This window comes from Ascaphus truei, chromosome 4, assembly GCF_040206685.1.
Source record: "Ascaphus truei isolate aAscTru1 chromosome 4, aAscTru1.hap1, whole genome shotgun sequence".
NCBI classification, from domain to species: domain Eukaryota; kingdom Metazoa; phylum Chordata; class Amphibia; order Anura; family Ascaphidae; genus Ascaphus; species Ascaphus truei.
Window position 1 is genome coordinate 260,362,901 of NC_134486.1, and position 7,925 is coordinate 260,370,825.

Genomic DNA, 7,925 nt, shown 5'->3' on the forward strand with positions numbered 1-7,925 from the left:
CCCATCTGTATCAAATCAAGATAACCGGTTACATTTTTTAGATCCAGGTACCAAGACACCGGTCATAGACGGAGGACAAGGAGGGGAACAAAGAGAGTTAAGGGGACGAAAATTCGTCACACACAAAACGAAGTGAGTAATACAGATACTAATACGGATATTGAGATGACAATTGTCAATCTATCCGATATTGTTCTCACTGATAGCCAAACATCAATATTGCGACGAGGACTCTCTTTTGCTCCCACATCCTGTATGGACCACTTTGAGTGGATAAAGGATCTGAATTTATTTTGTAGGAAACTTCTTTTGTTTAAATTTTTTGCCAAAGATCGTGATGTCACTAATGATAATGTTGAACTTGTACACTTAAGCACACAGGAGAACGCTCAGTTACAGGACTTGGAATCCTTGTTTAATGAACAAGGAATTATGCAGATTGAAGAAAAGGACATCCTAGCGCAATGGAGACCACAGTCAATATTCTGCCCCCCATGGCAGACGTGTCCTCCAGTAGAGGTCTTTCTAAAACTGGTTACAGAGGACTTCAAAAAGATCAAGACAAGGATGGAAGATGCTAACCTTACAAAATCTGAGCTGACAGCGATTAAAGAACTACAAGCCATGCGAGACATCGTCATCAAACCCAGTGATAAAGGCGGCAATATAGTCATCTGGCCTGAGGTGATGTATGAAAAAGAAGCATATAAACAATTAAAGAACCCTGTATGTTATGCGGAAATTGCATCAGACCCGACAATCCGCTATAAAGCTGAGATTGATCGTATACTGAGGTCTGCGGTGTTAGATGAATACATCACAGATCGTAACTGTCAGGACCTTACCACCAAATTCCCCAGAGTCCCAACATTTTATCTTCTGCCTAAGGTGCACAAGAACCCAACCCACCCCCCGGGAAGGCCCATTGTGTCGGGCATAGGGGGATTATGTGAGCCCATTTGCCAATTTATTGACTCTTTTCTGCAACCGTCAGTGGAGACTCTGCCATCCTATATTAGGGATACTATGGACGTGTTGGCGCGCTTGGCCTACATCACGATGAGGAGACACTGCTTGCGACCTGTGATGTAGAGTCCCTCTACACTTGTATAGACCACGAGGATGGTTTGCGCGCCACACAGTTTTATCTGTCCATGCAGAATGTCTCCGCTGGCTTGATGGACCTGCTCCTGAGGTTATTGAGATTTATTCTTCCACATAACTATTTTATCTTCAGGGGCAGGTACTATTTGCAGAAAAGAGGCACTGCAATGGGTGCCACATGTGCCCCCTCTTATGCAAATCTCTTCCTGGGATGGTGGGAACGGGAGATTGTGTTCTCGGAGGCAAATGTTGAATTCACGCAACATGTGTTGTTGTGGTTGAGATACATCGACGATGTGCTGATCCTCTGGCAGGGGACAGCAGCTGGGTTCAAGGGCTTCGTCGATGTCCTCAACCACAACAACATGAACATCAAATTAACATTTAGTTGCAGTAAGACACAGGTTGAATTCCTGGACCTTTACGTGAATCTTGGGCCTGACGGTACACTGTACACCGACATCTTCCGCAAAAAAACATCTACAAATGCCATACTGCATGCTTCTAGTTTCCACCCGGAACACCAAATTAAAGGCATCCCCACCAGTGAATTCTTGCGCTTGAAGCGCAATGTCTCCACAGATAGGGGTTTTTGTGAGAGAGCAGGAGAGATGAAGAAAAGATTCTCACAGAGAGGGTATAGCAACAGATGTGTAGAAAAGGGCTATAAGAAAGCACTTAACACCCCCAGGGAAACTTTGCTATGTCCAAAAACAAAAATTAATTCAGACCATCAAATTCGTTTTATTGGCACGTATAACAAACAGTGGCAACAGCTACGCCAGACATTGCAAAGTCATTGGAAAATTCTAATGACTGATCCTGACCTTAAAAGGAAACTGGGTGATAGGGTGACAATGACGAGTCGCAAGTCTCCAAATCTTAAAAATAAACTTGTGGCAAGTCATTTTGTTCCAACTCCCAAGGAAACATTCCTCACCACTACAAAAAGAAAAGGCTTTACCAAATGTAAAAACTGCTCTGCCTGTCGATACATGTGTCAGACAGATGTTTTTACAGATTCCAACAAAATTAAACATTTTAACATCAAGGACTGCCTCAACTGCAGGTCAAAAGGAGTGATTTATTGTCTAACGTGTCCATGTGGTCTTCCGTACATTGGGATGACCACAAGAGAACTAAGATTTAGAGTTCTAGAACACGTTAGAAACATAAAAAATGCCTCCAAAGATCTTCTGGCCTTCAAGAAAATAACATCAGTTGCAAGGCACTTCTGTCTGACACATGCATCTGATGTGACATTGCTACAGGCATTTGCGATAGAGAAAGTGAGCCTTGGCTTGAGGGGTGGCGATTTGGAAAAGGCACTCTTACGAAGGGAGTCCAGGTGGATCGTTCAGGTGGACTCAATGATACCGCGAGGCCTGAACGACTATCTGGGCTTCGCGATGTTCATATAGTTATCACCATTAAGGTTTCTGCACTGTTTGATGTATACCCATTTAGAACTTTTTCATTTTAAAAATGTTGTGATAAGAATCTCATGCACCTCCCCCTTCCTCCCCTTTTTTCCTCTCTTTCCCTGCCTACATTTAATTACAGAGTCCTGGGTTTGCTCCGCATGAGTTCAGCATCAGGATTTGATCCATATTACACCACAATCTGCACAATGATTTTGACTGTAACAAGAGTCCCGTCTGCAACGATGAGGATCATTAGGAATTTTTAAAATGAGGAACACATCTATCAAGAACCGACAACATTGGATTCAAATTGAGTAATACCCCACAAACTCTGTGAAACTTCAGTGTGCTTCGCATAGGACATTTGAGAACCTAAAATGATTCCATTCTGTTGAAAATTACCATCAGATCAGAGTAGAGATTCTCTGCAACATAAAGGAACATAAAGATAATATGAAAAGAAAAATATACCTTTACAGTGCCATACAGGATATTTAAGAACATGGAAATTAATCCATCAAGATATTATCACAGACTGTACGGTTAAGTACAGACCAGGAATTGTGACTACATTCAGGACGGAAACAACGTATTATCATGTGAAATGTTACATAAATCTAAGGACTATATTCATACCTTTTGTGCTATGGACTTTATTATATTATCAACTTTATTGTCACAGGTATGATCTATGACACCTTATGAGGAAACTTATGAGAAGTGACAGGATAGATCCAAGTGTATTACAGTATGTCCGGAGATGGTTATATATAGATCTCTTTGAAATATACAATACCAACCTGTTTACATTTTGATAACTATGGCATATGTCTAAATCATATTACTCCTTGGGATTGAGGTAATGATGCTTTGTATAGCACAGATATTTTTTGCAATAGAGACCTGATAGCTGGTTATCCAGTTTTTGTCCAAATACATGTTTATGCAATCTTCTGTGCATAAGGTATTATTACAAACAACCATTATGCTCTTAATTGTAACAGTCATCTAAATATGCATGTTTATGTAAAAGTTTCTTTTGGTCTAAGTAGTTTTGTTATTTACAACCACTACGTTTATAACTGCAAAAGTCATCCTGTATGATAGAAAACTTTATTGTTCTGTATAGTGATCACACATGAGTCATGCAAAGTTTATTTATGGCCCGTACTTACTGCTGGTAATGTTCCCTTAAGACAATTCTACTAGATCAGTGAGTTGTTTACACAGTACCTTGCGCAAATGACGTTCTGACATGTTTCTAAGCCTATAGATCGCGCTATTACACGTTACTAAGGGCAAGCATGCGCAGTTAAGAGCTTTGAAGCCACCTATAACAGTACTATTTGCCACCTTCCTGATGACAAAGCGTAGAGCGCCGGGGATGCAGACGTATGACGTCACGGTCATGCGCATTTGCATCCGTGATGCACGCTTCTGCCCACAGTCACTTATGCTTTTCCCTTGAACAAGCCTCAATGTGACTCATTATAGACGGCAATTCTGGTCTAGTCGCATGTCCGTGACGTCACGCGCATGCGCAGTAATCAGGTTGAGACTCCGATTCTGCCAGAACTGCCCTCTTATGGGTAAGACCTTAGGAAATCCATCTATATCATTGGTTCTTAGCCCGTGATGCCCCTATGACAGATTATGTTAATGAATTAGTTCACTCCCCATTACATGTGCTACACATTAAACACCACAGGTGTTTACTATCACTAGCCTAATTAAATCACTTTTTATGGTGCATGTTTTACTGCCTACTGTACCACTCCCAGTTGAAGGCTAAGGCCGAAACGCGTAGGAGCAGGTCCAGTTGGCAGGATCCCTTGTCTTGTCCCCCTCTTGGGACACTCTGATGTGCTTTGAGCTTTGCTCCTTGATTTCTCTACAGACCTTGCTGAGTACCTGACATAAGGTGAAGTATTCATTTTTTGCTATAGCAGACTAAGGTGGGCTTTTCTGTAATAATTTATGCATGTTCACTGTGAATTTGCTTATTTTGCTATGTTATATACTTGTCCCCAGAACTAGGGAGACAGTAGCAATTTGCTACGCACTGTATGAGCCACCTTATATAACCACTGAGTTGTGTCTGTTGATAGCTTTGTATTACACACCTTGTCAGGTACTTTTGTCAGTATTTATCTGTCTATTTAGACTTTTTGACTTGTCTTTCAGGGTAACTCCCTGATTAGAGTTTAACTCAAGTTTGCACCACCCAGGGGATCCATGCCGTGTTTTATTTCTTGTGCTTTTAATTTTATGTTATGTTCTGTGACACTCTAATAAACAATTTGGTTTTGTATTGTGAGGCATACTTGAGTGCTTTCATTGGGGCTCTTTTTCTTTATACAACACAAATAAATACACACACAAATAAATACACACACACAAATAAATACACACACACACAAATACACACACACACACACACACACGCACACAAAGAAATACACACAAATAAATACACACACACACAAATAAATACACACACAAATAAATACACACACATACACAAATAAATACACACACACACACAAATAAATACACACACAAATAAATACACACACACACAAATAAATACACACACACATAAATACACACACACACACACAAATAAATACACACACACACACACACAAATAAATACACACACACACACACACACATAAATACACACACACACACACACACACACACAAACAAATAAATACACACACACACACACACATAAATACACACACACACACACACACACACACAAACAAATAAATACACACACACAAATAAATACACACACACACAAATTAATACACACACACAAACACACAAATAATTACACACACACACATACAAATAAATACACATACACACACACAAATAAATACACACACACACAAACAAATAAATACACACACACACACAAATAAATACACACACACACACACAAATAATTACACACACACACACACACACACAAATAAATACACACACAAATAAATACACACACACACACAAACAAATAAATACACACACACAAATAAATACACACACACACAAATAAATACACACACACACAAATAAATAAATACACACACACACAAATAAATACACACATACACACACACACACACACACACACACACATAAACACACACACACACACACACACACACACACACAAATAAATACACACACAAATAAATACACACACACACAAATAAATACACACACACAAATAAATACACACACACACACAAATAAATACACACACACACACACACACACAAATAAATACACACACACACACAGAAATAAATACACACACACACACACACACACACACAAATAAATACACACACACACACACAAATAAATACACACACAAATAAATACACACACACACAAATAAATACACACACACACACACACACACACACACACACACACACAAATACATACACACACACACACAAATAAATACACACACACACACACACACAAATAAATACACACACACACACACACACACACACACACAGATAAATACACACACACACACACACAAATAAATACACACACACACACACACACAAATAAATACACACACACACACACACAAATAAACACACACACACACACAAATAAATACACACACACACACACATAAATACACACACACACATACACACAAATGAATACACACACACACACACACACACACACACACACACATAAATACACACACACACACACACACACACACACACACACACACACACACACACACACACACATAAATACACACACACACAAATACACACACACAGATACACATTGAAGAGCAGTGGAGAGCAGAGGCAGCAACGGATGTGAGGGGGGGGTTGTGGGGGAGGAGATCCGTGCAGGCAGCTCCCTGCACACAGTCACTGGGCAGGCAAATGTACAACACTCCCCTCCCTCTCCCTTCTCCTATCACCCCCTACCTTCTCCTATCACCCGGGGCATGAGGGGACGGGACACCGCGCAGACAGAGGAGCAGGAAGGCAGACACACACACTCACCGTGTGCTCTGCACAAAGCCCCGCCCCCGGCTTCCTCTCTGCCTGCAGCCAATCCCCTGCGGCCCAGCCGGCATGAAGGAGGGATGCTGTGGAGGATAATTGTGGCACCCCTCTAGGCAAGCCGCGGCGCACCAGGGCGCTGCGGCGCACAGATTGGGAACCACGGGTCTAATTAATTTAAATATTGTACAAATATAGATAATATTCTTTTTTTCTAAAAAATTTGAGCTGAACATAGTTAGATAAGCGAAGACGTCAACTAGACTTTGCGTTGACTTTGGGTGTGTGTTTGTGTTTTTTGTTTGTGTTCTCTTTCTACAGGTCAAATGCCTTGACCAATTCTGATGAAAATTTGAGGTTACATTTCTGCAATCCTAACTTAGATCTGCCTTGAATTTCAACCAAATCAGTGCAGCTCCAATTTTGGAATATTTTTTTTTGTTTTTACAAGTGACTAAAAAAAAATGAAACGGTACAGATTTTTTGATACAAAACATTAAATGTATTATCTTGCATCTCATACTAAAATATCAGACAATTTGCTTGAACCGTTTCAGAGTAACTAAATATGTAAAATGAAAATTAATTGGTAACCATGGTAATAAACAACAATAGTTACATAGTTACATAGTTACATAGTTACATAGTAGTTACATAGTAGTTACATAGTAGATGAGGTTGAAAAAAGACTTCCGTCCATCAAGTTCAACCTATGCTAAATTTAGACAATAGATATTTTATCATATATCTATACTTATTGATCCAGAGGAAGGAAAACAAAAAACCCCAGAGACATATCGTCCAATGATATCTCCTAAGAGGAAAAATAAATTCCTTCCTGACTCCAAGAATTGGCAATCAGATTAATCCCTGGATCAACAGCCTTCCCATGTATACTTATTTGGTATATCCCTGTATACCTTTCCTATCTAAAAAGACATCCAACCTTTTCTTGAACAAATCTATTGTATCTGCCATCACAGTCTCCATGGGTAATGAATTTCACATTTTAACTGCCCTTACTGTAATGTACAACAACAACCTGTAGATTTACTTTGACATCTAGGTGGCAGTGAATAATCAATTTTTTCCTTGTTTTTTCATGGTATCCACGATGGCAGTGTAACTGTTAATACATTACAGCCTTCTTGAGAAAAATTAGTTATGTATGTTGTTTTGTGTTTTTCAACTTTCTGACAGTTTGTTGCAAATGAGATTGTTACATGGAAGTGTTTTGTAGTTTGTAGTTTCTGATATTATATTAAATGTATTTCTTTTTAAGTTGCAATAATGTGAGAGTTGAGGTGATATTCTGTATTTACATTTT